The sequence below is a fragment of the Oryctolagus cuniculus genome, chromosome 21 (assembly GCF_051225735.1).
Source record: "Oryctolagus cuniculus isolate XC-2025 breed Fujian yellow rabbit chromosome 21, ASM5122573v1, whole genome shotgun sequence".
Taxonomy (NCBI): domain Eukaryota; kingdom Metazoa; phylum Chordata; class Mammalia; order Lagomorpha; family Leporidae; genus Oryctolagus; species Oryctolagus cuniculus.
In genome coordinates, this window is record NC_142887.1 from 16,875,910 (window position 1) to 16,890,482 (window position 14,573).

Below are 14,573 nucleotides of genomic sequence, written 5' to 3' on the forward strand. Positions count from 1 at the left end.
GCTGGCATGGGCTAGGTAATTCATTCCATAATTCCATAAAGATCTTCTGGACCCTTCCATGCAACAGGCCTATACTTTTCATTCCTTTGCTTTCATAATTCAATTTTTAAGTTGATGTTTTAAGTTTCCTTTGAGACAATGGTCTTATACCAATCAAGCTACACTGCCTTGGGCAATAACAGCTTTGCTCATAACCACTAAGGATTTCCTAATTGTTCCAGCCTTTCCCCTAAGACAGTAAGAAAATGAAGCAAAAACATCAGCAGTTTGTGGATGGTTTGGAACAGCAGTACCTGTGCGTCGCTGGTGGAGGTGCAGACAAGGGCAAGACTTTCAGAGCTGAGCAAGACCTGGTTCACATCTCAGCTCTGCCCTTCACTCCCGTGAGCTCCTTGGGCTGAGGTTTAATGTCTCTGTACCTCAATTTTCTTGTCTCTAAAGCAAAGTCATACTCATTATCCACCTCCTACAGTCATGGTGAGCCTCCAGTGAGTCATTGCAGACAAAGCTCTCAGCACCTGCTCAACACACAGTAGGTTCTGTTGAGTTTATCAATGTCAGCTATCCGAGAAGGAGCTGAGACTCCTATTTATAAAGCTTGGGAAGATGGGGCCAGCACTGTGGCACAGCAGGGTAAGCCACCACCTGTGAGGCTGGCATTCTTTGTGAGGCTTGGAGTGCCAGCGGGTCTGCTTCCAATCTAGCTTCCTGCTAATGTGCCTGGGAAAGCAATGGATGATGGCTCAAGAGCCTGAGCCCCTGCTACCCACGTGGGAGACCCAGATGGAGTTCTCGGCTCCTGGCTTTGGTCTGGCCCAGCCCTGGCTATTGGGAAGTGAACCAGTGGATGGAAGATCTCTGTCTCTCCTTCTCTCTCTGTAACTCTGCCTTTCAAATAATTGAATAAATCTTTAAGAAAAAAAAAATGAGAGGAGACTAAATTCCAAGAAACAACACTAAAAAAATAGCAGTTTCACTTGTTAAAATTCCAATGAGCTTGAGTCAACTGGATTTAGTGGTATTTTACTATATCTTTTTTTTTTTTTTTTTTTTTTTTTTTTTTTTTTTTTTTTGACAGGCAGAGTGGACAGTGAGAGAGAGAGACAGAGAGAAAGGTCTTCCTTTGCCGTTGGTTCACCCTCCAATGGCCGCCGCGGCCGGCGCGCTGCGGCCGGCACACCGCGCTGATCCGATGGCAGGAGCCAGGAGCCAGGTGCTTTTCCTGGTCTCCCATGGGGTGCAGGGCCCAAGCACCTGGGCCATCCTCCACTGCACTCCCTGGCCACAGCAGAGAGCTGGCCTGGAAGAGGGGCAACCGGGTATATCTTTTTTTAAGATTTATTTATTTATTTGAAAGGCAGAGTTAGAGAGAGGCAGAGGCAGAGAGAGAGAGAGAAGTCTTCCATCTGCTGGTTCACTCCCCAGATGACTGCAATGGCTGGAGCCGCGCCAATCCAAAGCTGGGAGCCAAGAGCTTCTTCTGGGTCTCCCACGCGGGTGCCAGGGCCCAAGGACTTGGGTCATCTTCTGCTCTCCCAGGCCATAGCAGAGAACTGGATCAGAAATGGAGCAGCTGGGACTCGAACCAGCACCCATATGGCATGCTGGCACTGCAGGCAGTGGCTTTACTAGTTCTGGCCCCACCATACCTTTTGTACACATAAAAGGAATGCTTTGGGGGGCAGCATTGTGGAACCAGACCAAGGCCTGGCAGTCAATGCCTGTGCTCCAAAGTTCTGTTAATGTACTTGGGAGGTAGGACACCATGGCCCAAGTAACTTGGGTTCCTGCCACTCACACGGGAGACCCACTGGCTCTGGCTGTTGTGGGAATTTGGAGAACGAACCAATAGATGAAAGATCTTACTGCCTTTCAAACAAATACATCTTTAAAAAGAAGAAGGACTCTTGCACTTCAATTGATATTGATTTTAGGAGCCCACAATGAACTGCTTTCCAAGAGCCAACAACAAGGAGTAAGGTTGTGTGCAAACATGTCATCTGATATTTTTCTTTGACTACACTGCTTCTTGACTGAAGAAATGTGCTTATCTTCATAATTTTTTCAGCCTCTGCTAAGTTTCCAGTTTCTGTTGCAGGCTTCAGCCGCAGCAGGTGGTGAAATGTGTCTCCTAAAGCTAAATTATTTCCTCTGGATAGACACACGTGTGAACACACGTGCACACACACACACACACACTCACACTCCAGAAACCTGAACGATTTCTATGTGCAATAGCCAACTTGGGTTTTAGAGCGAACAAGATCATTTTTAAGAGATGAGTGTGCTCACGAGGTAGATTTTATAACTCTTCCTCTCCAGGGGCATGTAAGTGTGAATTCAAGGCTCATGAAAAAAAGGACCTGGCCGGGTAGCCCCAAGCCAGGCCAAGCTTTTGGAAGGGGATGACAACCTCTCTGGCAGCTCTGCCACATGCCTCGCCCTTTCTGCTTTCCGTGTTCCAGGCCAGGGCCAAGCGTCCAGGCTCCTGGAAGGTTTTTGTAAGGAAGACAAATGTCTTTTCATTGGTGGCCTAACTTAGGGAATTCAGCAAGGCTAGGACAGGTGAGAAGGTAATTGATCTTGCACCCGACCTGGGTGAGACAGCTCTTCGAGAACTGACATTGAGCTCCTGGCAGGTGACACAGGCCACCACCCTCCAGGGATAGTACCCAGTCTCTCCAAACTGTCTGGCACTTGAAGCCTTAGGCCTGGGAAGACATTGCCTGTTCCCAGGCACAGGTGTGTTGCCTCCCTGCTGGCTGGGTTCCTGTCCCAGGCCTGAACTTGCTTTCTGCTATAGGCCATTTTATTTAAAAGCAACTCTTACAGGGACAAGAATTTGCCTGAGTGATGGATTCCCTGGGTTCACTCACTCACCTGGGTTCTTAGTTCTCAGCCAAGGTGAGACGCGCAACTCATTTCTCCTCCCTGTGTGTCAGTGTTTCCTTTGTAAAAGGGTCTACCCTGATGGCTCAAGTAACTGACTCCCTGCCACCCGCGTGGGAGCCCTGGATTGAGTTCCTGGCTACCAGCTTCAGTCTGGGTCCAGCAGGGCAGTTCTGAGCATTTGAGGACTAAGCCAGCAGATGGGTGCTTGCTCGCTCTTTCTCTCTCTCTTTCTCTCTAAGATAAATAAATAAATCTAGAAAAAGAAAGAACTGCCCATCTCTTAGGACGCTGGTGAGTTATAATCAATTGGTTTTTAAATTGAGTACACAATTTCTCAATTTTTCAAATGCGCTGACTGCCATCGTCTGCCTGGATGAAAATGGAGTGTGTGCACAGAGTTACTCTGTTGCTGCTGTCGGTACAGATCGCTTCCCCAAGGAAATAAATTACATTTCATTCTCTATATATTGTTTACTTTATAGTCTCTTGATCTTACTTTGCTGACTTCTTGTTGTGGATTTTTCGGTAGCTTGCTTCCCACTTAATCGCAACGGCTTCTGTAAATGTTAGCGAGCTGTGTTATGGGGATTTGCTGCTGCATTTCACAATGGTTCCAGAACATAGAAGCCCCTTCTTTATTCTGCAAAAAAAAAATATGACTTGGTAAATAGTCCCCTCGCTTAAAAAAAGACCCTTAAAATGATTTTCCAACGAGCAGACTTTATTTCATGTTAACCGTGCAATAACTCAAAGCACATCGAGTATTGCTCTCTTTGTGGTTTTATGAGGAGGTCACTGTTTGGACAGCATGTGCATCCCAGACCGCCCTTCTCATTGCGCTCTAATCAGTCACTTCTCCTAATTCCAGCGGAAGAAAGACGTTCTGCACCCATCTCCTGGCAGAGCCTGCCAGCCAACCCAACCCACAGCTACTCCTCTCCTTACCTTGCCATCTGTTCAGGAAGGGGCTGCTTTCTGAGGGTGCTGACAGGGCTCATTGTATGCCAGGCATCTCATCTTCACAAGTGGCTCGTGAGGTCGGACCTATCCCAGCCCCCATTACATAGAAGAGACAGCTGAAGCTCAGAGAGGGGAAGTGAGATGCCTGAGGTCACACAGCTTGGAGGTGCAAGTCAGCATTCGAATTTTGGCTGCTACTGCCTCCTGTGCTAAAATGAGGTTACAGGGCTTCCTCCTACTTCAGATACCTCTGAACTCTTATTCCCCAAGTTTCCTGTATTCTTTATCAGGTAAGTGTACTTCCTTCAAATGTCATTTGGTGATCTGGTGCAATACAGCTCTGACACTCACCAGTCATCTGCTCTTTGCTAAGTGGCATCACCTCTCTGAGCCTCAGTCTTCTCATCCATAATGTGGGCATACTCATGCTGACCTCACAGGGAAGTCAGTAATAAAAAACAAGCACGGGTCTATTTATTAAGCTCTTCCCATTGTACCAGGCACTGGGCCAGGTCCTTTGCACCATGATCTTCTTGAGTCCTCTGAACACTCTCCCATTTTGCAGAAGGGCCAAGGAAAGGAGGACACGGAATATGCAACATGCAACATGTACCACCAGCAGCCCTTTCTCGTCCTCCCTCCTTCCACTCCAGCCCTGCCTCGGGCTCTTTTCCCTGTTGGCAGCCAGAGGAATCCTGCTGAGTCCAGGACTCCCATCTCACCCAAAGCAAAAGGCAAACACCTTGCCATTGCCTGCAGGGCCGCAGGGACACAGACTTGCTGCCCTGACCCTTACAGCTCCTTTCTTGTCAGCTGTCCGTGGTTCCTGTCTTTTCTCACAGCAGCCTCAGGGCCTGATGCCTGCAGAGCTCCCCTGCCCCCTCGGGAATCCACCTGCTCCCCTCCTGATTTCTGGTGGGTCAGATGTCCCCATAGTATGCCCTTTAGCGTCTCAAGTCATCTGACATAGTACAATCGGTCCTCAAAAATCACAGAAAATGTGTATTATGAGAAAACGGTGCATGGATTTCAAGATTTTTTGCACCAACATAAACCTAATTTTTACTTCCATTTTTTCCCATGATTTAAAAAAAACACATTGTCTACTTTGTGAGGTTTTAACATTTATTTATTTATTTATTTTCATTTGATTTGTAAGCCAGACAGGGAGAGACAGAACTCCCATCTAGCTAGCTGGCTCACTCCCCAAATGCCTGCAAAAACCTGGATCCAGAAATGCAATCCAGGTCTCCGGCAGGGGTGGCAGGGAACCAAGGACTTGAGCCATCATCTGCTGTCTCCCAGCGTGCATGTCAGCAGGAAGCTGGAATCAGAAGCAAGCTGGGACTTGAACCCAGGCACTCTGATACATTAGGCAGAAATCCCAAGTGGCTTCTTAAACACTGCACCAAATGACTACCCCTATTTTTTTTTGAAGTGCACTTGTCTATGTGTTTGTTTTGTTTAGCTTTGTCGGTTTCCCTCTCTGCCAGTTAGAATGGAAGTCCCATGAGGGCAGAATTTGTTTGGGTTTTCCTATTTGTTCACTGCAGTATTCCCAGTGCCTAGGACGTTGTTGGTGTTGAACAAATATTTGCTGAAGGAAGGAATACAAAATAATACCAAGCAGTAAGCTGCTGGCCAAACTCTGGCTCAAAGCAAGTCTCAGTAAACATTAGCTGTTATGATCAGTGTGTCTGAGCTCCTTGGGCCACAGGCAGCTCTTCTCCTTGGCAGGAGACTGAGAGCCCTGTCAGTTCCACACTCTACTCCACCTCTGTGCAGAAGAATCGGTCCCACGGGAACTGCAAGGCCAGTGCTCCGAGCAGTAGTCAAGAGGGCACAGCAGCACTTCCCTGCCTGTCTTGGTGCCAGGCCTCTGGAGGACTCTCACTGCATCTCCAGCAGCACGAGGGCGCGGTTGCCTCCCAGAGCCAGAACTGAGAGCAACCCAGAACCTGAGCCTTGCCCTGCCCCCGCCCCAGGCCCTGTCCACAGCAATCTGGCCGGCACCGGTGATTACATTTTGTATAATAGGAGCAGACATTTAACCTAGCAGTTAAGAGGCCAGCATCCCAAGTTGGTACTACCCAGGTTTGGTCCCTGATTCCAGCTTCCTGTCAGTATAGACTCTGAGAGTCTACAGTGATAGATCAAGCTATTGGGTTTCTGCCACCCACACGGGAGACCTGGGTTATGGTCCCAGCTCCCAGCTTCAGTGGGGCTCAGTCCTGGCTATTGGAAGCATGTGGGGGAGTGAACTAGCAGATAGGCGCTTCTGTCCGTCCCTATATGTCTTTCTTTCTCCAAGATAAATTTTTAAAAAATAATATGTCCTGTATAGTAATCTGATTTTCCCTCAAATTTTGAAAGTAACACACACCCTGTAAAGCAACTGAGCATCTAATGTGTAACTTAGCAGATGTGGGACCTCTTTCCCCAACCCATATAACTCCTGGGAACAATTTGGCTTGCTGGACATTCAACTATACTTTTTTTTTTTTTCTCATTATTACTTTAAAAAATGAGACCTAACCTAATACATATATTGAATGTTGTCTTTGCTTAATCTGGCTTACTGAGGTATAATTTGCAAGGATGAAAACTCGCCATTTTTAGGATAGAGCACTCTGTGTTTAGACAAAACATCTGCAGTTGTGTAAGCGTCACTATAACCAACTTGTCCTCACTCCATCAAGTTTCCTCCACTCCTCTGTAATCAGCCCCTTCCTTCACCCCGGCTCTGCACAATTGACTATTCTCCCGCCATATAACTTGCCTTTTCCATAAAGTCACACAAAGGCCTTTGTAGATTAGACACAGCCCCTCGCACTCAGCATAGCACATTGGAGGTTCATCCACATTGTCACATGAATGTGTGGCTCCTTCCTTTTGTTGCTGTATAATATTCCATTGTATGGACGCAGCACTCCCAGCACTCACTACATGTAGGATATTAGGGGTGTTTGCAGATGATTAGAGAAAAAGCTTTTTACATCATGCACATGTAGGTTTTGGTGTGCGTATAATTTTTTCATTTCTCTTGAGGTGTGCAATTGCTGGTTCATACAGCAAGTAGATATTTAAAAGAAACTGCCAAACTGTTTTTCCAAAGTGGCTTTTCCATGGACCTTGGTATTTTCATTGTAACCTAGGAAAAATGCTATTACCCTGATACTATGTTCATTTGTTTATGAAGAAGTTTCCTACTAGAATGTTAGGACGTAAGGACACTGTCTCCGTTGTTCTCAGTGCATCCTCTGGGCCTAGACTCGTGTCAGTGAACGCTGTTGGTTGTGTGAGCCCCATGGGACTCCGTCCTGGCGAGGACATGCCTGCCATCAGCCTGCAGCCCACAGCACAATGTGTGCCGCTGCCTGGTGGTGGTGGTGGTGGCGGCTGGGGGGAGACCCCTGGACTCCACCACTCCCTTACTGGAGGGTCTTTCATTCTTGCCAGGTTTTCACTGCTGTAGACCCAGCTGCACCAATGTGCTTTCATATTTATTTGCAGCCTTGTGTAGAGTGTAGAGTGTTTGTTAAAGCAAATTCCTAAAAGTAAAATTGCTGGGTCAGAGAATATGAATGCTTGCATCTTTAATGAATTTCTGCAAAAAGAGATAGCAATTTATACCTCCACCTAGAGTTTTTTTTTTAAGCTTGCTTTCTCTCTCTCTTTCTCTCTTTTCCTTCCTCCCTCCTCCCTCCTTCCCTCTCTCTCTCTCTTTCTTTCTTCTTTCATAGAGAGAAAGAGAGAGGGAGAGAGAAACTGAGAGTGAGAACTTCCATCCACTGGTTTACTTCCCAAAATGGCCCACAACAGCCAGGTCTTGGCCAGACTGACACCAGGAACCCAGAACTCCATCCTACTCCACTACTTTCCCAGGTGCATCAGCAGGAAGCTGGATCCCAAACAGAGCTGCTGGGACTCAAACCAGCACTCTGATAAGGGATGCAAGCAGTGTTTAACCCACTGCACCACATGATACCCATGAGATTTCTTTCATTTTTGATTCGTATTTATTTTAAAGGCAAGGAAATGAGAGAGAGAGAGAGAGAGAGAGAGAGAGAGATCAAATCCCATATGCTGCTTCACTCCTCAAATCTCCAAATGCTACCACCTGCCACACCAGCAACCCATATAGTCCCAGCTGCTCCACTTCTGATCTATCTTCCTGCTAATGCACCTGGGAAAGCAGTGGAACATAGTCCTAGTGCCTGGACCCTGCCATCCCCATGATAGAGTTCCAGGACCTGAATGGGGTTCCAGGCTCCTGACTTCAGAACTGGCCAAGTCCTGGCTATTGTGGCCATTCGGGGAATGAACCAGCAGATGGAAGATATTCTCTGTGTGTGCGTGTGTGTGTGTGTGTGTGTGGGGGGTGTATGTGTGTCTCCCTCTATCTGTAACTATGCCTTACAAATAAATAAACAAAATTTTTTTTAAAAAATCAATCTACAAAATAGAGTACCTCCTATCATCTAATAAATAGAGACTTTTCACTCCACTGCAAAATTGGGCAAATGCTGAGAATAAAACACACCTGATTGTAATATGTTTGGCCTTTCATTACTGTTGTTGTCATCACTCCCCCTGAATTGGGGAAAAGAATGAACCCCGGGCTGGGTGTTGGGGCTTGGGTGGGGGTCTGGTGAGTAGGCAGGCCTTCCTAGGTGACTCAGTGGGGACTCTGAGAACAAAAGGTAGCTGGAAAAGAAATGAAACTGAACAGGAGGAAGAAATGAAAGTGTTACAATTAGCTAATTGGGCCCAGTTCTTCTGGATGTAGCTTTATCTCCCCCACTGTGCAAGAGCTCTTCTCCACATCAAAGACCCCTGCGTGCCTGGAGAATTGGAACCGATGTTTATGGAGTGCTTTGAAGATGCAAAGTACTGTTTAAATTCTAAGCATTATTATTATTGCTTTAAATTTGCAATGCCTTTTTTTTTTTTTTTTTGGTGGGAATTTTTAGCATGTTTGCCCTTCTTGCTTCATGTAGAAGAAAGCCTGTGTGCCACATTGTATGTGGATTGGGGCTTGGCCGAGACAGAAACCGGCTGCACCTTTGGAAGCCAGAACCACGCTCACCACCTTGTCCTGACAAATTGCGTTTTCCGGGAAGATGAGCTCTGTCAATCAGAGGTTGTCTGTGTGTTTAAGACGGTGCTCCACACCTAATTGAAATACGGCATCTTTGCAGGCAGGGCGGATAGAGTTATCAGATTACAGATTTTATTGGACTCTGTATCTCAATTCATTCTTTTGTGTAATTTCCAGACTTCTTCGTAAAACAGAAATTAGACACAGTCTTGACATTAGAATTTCACGAAGGCAAAATCAAATCAAATTACGTCGAAGAAGGAGGGGCTATAAAAGTGACTCCACAGAATGAAAGGGAAAAAACACTTGGGAGAGTCCTGGTTCAATAATTAATTTTGTTTCTTGGTCCTTGGGACAAATCCAACTTAGTTAAGGAGGTTGCCAGACAAAGAACCCAAGGAAAACTCTTGGGTCTGTAGCCAGTAGCGGCTTAAAGAGAAAGATTGTATCCTTTGAAAGTTTTGTTTGCCTTTGCTTTTTTGTTTTTTTTTACTTGTTGCATAGAACTCTGACAATCTACTGGTCATTAGCCCCTAACTTATACTGGACAGTATCCATTCCATGTGTGCGTTACGTGTTAATAGATTTCCTTTTCCTGAGCACTGGAAGGTGGGGAGGAATTTTTAAATGAAAAAAAAAAAAATCAGCAAAGCTTAAATGAATTCCCCAGCATAAAACTCAGATCCAAAATGTAACAGAGTCATCAGGCCTTTTCAATTTCCTATGGTAACCGAAGACTAAACTGTGTTTTAAAAACTATTGTATAATGAGATTCACAAGAGGTATCAAGTTACTAAATGGCTTTTAGCCTCTTCTGAAACTGAAGCAAAGGGAAATCTCATTAATTGGAACTGTGCTAATAATGGAATTTGTTATAATTCAACTTGGCCTAAGCTGCAGTTTACGTTAGGTTTACACGTAAGAAAAGCTGACCAGAGCAACCTTGTAAGAAGATTGTGCACAGCACGCTTCGTGTCTTTAGAAGAACAAATTGTCTTAAGGCTTTTAGCACCTCTCTTGTACCTAAATAAATTCCTGCCAAATTGAGATGAGTTTTAAATGTTGATTAGAGCAGACGGGAAGTACGACTCCTTGGGAACCCTTTCTTTGTCAAGTTCTCCTCGGTACTCAAAAGAAATAAAAGTTCATTTTGTTTAAGGATTCTAAATAACCCCTTAAATGCACACAGGCCTCTTAACCTACCCTTCATTCCAGTTGTCATGAATGAGTGGGGTTTTATTGAAGCAGTAGCAAAGATCTGTAATTACAGTCACTTAAAAAGGAATGAACTCAAAATAATGTTTTTCCCCACTTGTGTGTGTCAGGCTGTGTGCTAAGCACTTCTTGGTTTCTTTACACTGTGCCAGTAACCAATGGGTTCTTAGCAGATAGTCATATTTGCTCTTAACATAATCTGCATCTTCTTCTAGCTATACGAGAACATTAGAATCTTTGGGGCTCATTGGCATCAATGGATAGGTGGTCAAAAGCCAAAGAGGAAAATATGTGTAAGAAAAGAAATAGATAGCAGATAATAGATGAATGGATGGATGGAGAAGACAGACGATAGATAGAAAGATAGAAATGGATGGATGGGCCAGCGCCGCGGCTCACTAGGCTAATCCTCTGCCTTTCGGTGCCGGCACACCGGGTTCTAGTCCCGGTCAGGGCGCCGGATTCCGTCCTGGTTGCCCCTCTTCCAGGCCAGCTCTCTGCTGTGGCCAGGGAGTGCAGTGGAGGATGGCCCAAGTGCTTGGGCCCTGCACCCCATGGGAGACCAGGATAAGTACCTGGCTCCTGCCATCGGATCAGCGTGGTGCACCAGCCACAGTGCGCTGGCCGAGGCGGCCATTGGAGGTTGAACCAACGGCAAAAGAAGACCTTTCTCTCTCTCTCTCTCTCACTGTCCACTCTGCCTGTCAAAAAAAAAAAAAAAAAAAAAAAAAAAAAGAAAGAAAGGAAAAAGAAAGAAATGGATGGAGGATGGATGGGTGGATAGATTGATGGATGCACAGAGAGAAGTACCTAAAGCTGCTAGCCAGATGTCAGTGAGTGGTTTTTCTCTCCATTTCTGCCCAGACGAGAACTGTGGCAGTGGACATTAGAAAGATAGCCATGAAACTAAATTGCCACAGCCCTCTGGTGACCACAGAAAGCCAGCTAAGGACTCTGTAGCTGGTGCTTCTCCGACAAGGTCCCAAGGCTGCAGAGAAAGAACAGGAGGAGTTCAAACCTTCTAGATTTCTGGTCTGCTGGATAAGTTGGAGAAAGGACCTCCGGGGTGGCTGCAGGTGCCTAGGAATCACGAGGTCCTCCCGACTTTGAAGCTGGATTGGATTCCTCGATGCTTGGGTTTGACTTTCCTGAACACTATCATTTAATAGCTGCTGAATGTTCCCAGTTCCCTCCTCCCTTCTAGAAGGAAATGCCTCACATTCTCGACATTCCATTCACATTTTAAAAAGTTTAAATTTATTTATTAGAGAGTCAGAGAGAGAGAAACAGAGAGATAGAGAGAAACAGAGAGAAAAAGAGAGACAGAGAGCAAGAGACCAACAAGCTGACAGAGTTCCTATCCTCTGGTTCATTTCTCAAATGCCTACAATGGCCAGGGCTGGGCCAAGCTGAATCCTGGAGCCCAAAACTCAACCCAGGTCTCCCATCTGGGTGGCAGGGACCCAACTACTTGAACCATCACTGCTGCTTCCCAGGCTCTGCATTGACAGGAAGCTGGAATGGAATAGAAGCTAGGAATGAAACCCAGGCACTCCCCTATGGGATGTAGGCATCTTATCCAGGGTCTTAACTGCTAGGCTAAATGCCTACCTCCATTCACATTTAAACATTCACAACCCTTTTTTTTTTTTTGCTTTACCAGATTATAAAAGAATACCAAAAAAGTAAACAAACTAGGTGAAAAAAAGTGCAAATATAAGCAGTCCATAAAAAATTCACATACTATAGGAGAATATTAGCAAGCAATGAGATGATGTGCAACTCCATCACCCGGCAATGCCCACTGTTAACATGTTGATATCTAATTAGCAGTGAAGACAGTGCATTGGAGGGGTGTTGTTGTGGCACAGCAGGTTAAGCTGCTGCTTGGTACATCCGCATCCCTATTAGACTGCCTGGGATCAAGTCCTGCCTCTAATTCCCATCCAGCTTCCTGCTAACGCACCTGAGAGGCAGCAGATAATGGCCCAAGTCCTTGAGTCCCTGCCACCCAGATGGGAGACCTGGATGGAGTTCCAAGCTCCTGGCTTCAGCTTGGCCCAGCCCTGGCTGTTACACAAATTTGGGGAGTGAACCAGTAGATGGGAAATATCTCTATGTCTCTCCCTCCTTCTCTCTGCCCCTCTTGCCTTTCAAATAAATATCTTTCTTTAAGATTTATTTATTATTTGAAAGACAGAGTTACAGAGAGGCAGAGGCAGAGAGAGAAAGAGAGAGAGAGAGAGAGGTCTTCCATCCACTGGTTCACTCCTCAAATGGCTGCAACAGCCAGAGCCGAGCTGATCCGAAGCCAGGAGTTTCTTCCAGGTCTTGCACGGGAGTGCAGGGGCTCAGGGACTTGGGTCATCTCCTGCTGCTTTCCCAGGTGCATTAGCAGGGAGCTGGATGGGAGGCAGAGCAGCCAGAACTCAAACCAGCACCATATGGGATGCTGGAGCCACCGGTGGTGGCTTCACCCACTATGCCATAACGCCAGCACCTTAAAAAAAATTTGCATCTGTACTGAACATGGATGGACCTTTTTCTTGTGCTTTTTCCCAAAACAATATAGCTAACAACTATTTATGTTGTGTTTACATTGTATTGAGTATTTTGAGTCACCTAGATATGATTTAAAATATACAGGAGGTTGTGCATAGGTTTTCTGCAGATAATCACACCATTTTATATACTTGAACATCTATATATTAGGTGTCTTTAGGGTGTGTGTGTGTGGGGGGGGTGTCCAGGAAATGGCTGTATACATATGCATTAGCCTATTAATCATCCTTCCCCCATCTTTTCCCCTAAAGAGGATTCTGCCTTTTCCCACACAGTCGCTCTATCATTGCTGGACTCATCAAGGACACTGATTTGCATCTGGAAGGGCTACCTGGGGTAGAAGGAAAAGGAAGTAGAAGGATCAAGCAGGAAGGAGAACTTGAAGGGGAAAAAGAGAAAAATAACCCAGGTTGCTGCCGGGGGAAGTGAGGAAAAGCATTTGGGGAAGTAACTGCGACGATGAGGCTGACTTAAGATGGTAAGGATTCTCCAGAGACTTCCGTGAGGATGTCAGTCATTTTCTACAGCTCTGTGGACTCAGGACTGGTGATTCCTTGAACTGTGACACCAGCTTCAGACTGGCCACGGTTCGGCCAGTTGCATCTGATCTCACGTAGAATGTAGAACTTACCTTGTTGATGGCATTGTATTGTTCCAGGGAGTCCTACATGGATAATAACCCTTTCCCTTAGGCAGAGATGTTGGTTCTTAGAAGCGTTTTTTCTGATCAACAAAATGCTGTGGTGAGTAGCTTTACAAGTCGGTTCACACCTAAAGTAAGTAGATAGACGATAGAGATAGATAGATAGATAGATAGATAGATAGATAGATAGATGCATGGATGGATGGATGGATGGATGGATGGATGGATGGATGAATGGATGGAAAAACAAAGAATAAATGTAGCCTATCTATACAATAGAATGCTACTCGGCAATAAAAAGCAAATGTAATATTGATTCACGCAATAGGAATGAATCTAAAATTAATTATGCCGAGGGAAAGAAGCCAGACTTTTGTAGACTTCCACTTACGTGAAGTTCTGCACAGAAAGCAGATCGGCAGTTGCTTGGGTGCTAGGATGTGGGGCGGCAGGGAAGGTTTGAAAAGGGGCTTGAATACATTTGGGTGGGAAAATCCTTCATCACCTTGATGTGCTGATAGCACCACAGACACAGGCAGGTATCAACATTTACCAAATCGGAACTTTAAAAAGATGCAGATTTCTGCATATCAAGTATACCTGACCAGGGGACCCTCTTGGAGTGCTCATATCCCATGTTGGAGTACATGGGATGGGAGGTCTTGGCTCTGCCTCTGATTCCATCTTCCTGCTAATGCATACCCTGGGAGGCAGCAGAGGATGGCTCAAGTACTTGGGTCCCATGTGGGAGACCTGGATTGAGTTCTGGGATTTTGACTTTGGCCTAGCCCAGCCCCTGACTGCTACAGACATTTGGGGAAGTGAATCCCCAAACCAGAGTTCATGTTCTGTCTGTCTCTGCCTTTCAAATAAAATGAAAAAAAAATTTTTTAAATGCTACTTTAATAAAGCTATAAAGTAGATAACAACAGATAAGTAGATGAGGGTAGCATCTTAGGCTGAACCAGAGAAGAGAAGAGATCTGCAGAGGCTGATTTAAGCAGGGCTGAGCTGCATGTTGGAGAGAAAGGCAGAGTCAAGTATATGATGACTCCAGTGGGACACTGTGGTGTGGAGCGGCGTTTTGGGGGTAGCCTTGATGAGAGGGCTTCCAGGGATGAGGTGATGGGCAGGGCTAAGACAAGCTTGGCCTCATGCCCATTTCCCATCTGCAGCTTAGGCCTGCTCTTTGTTCCTCTG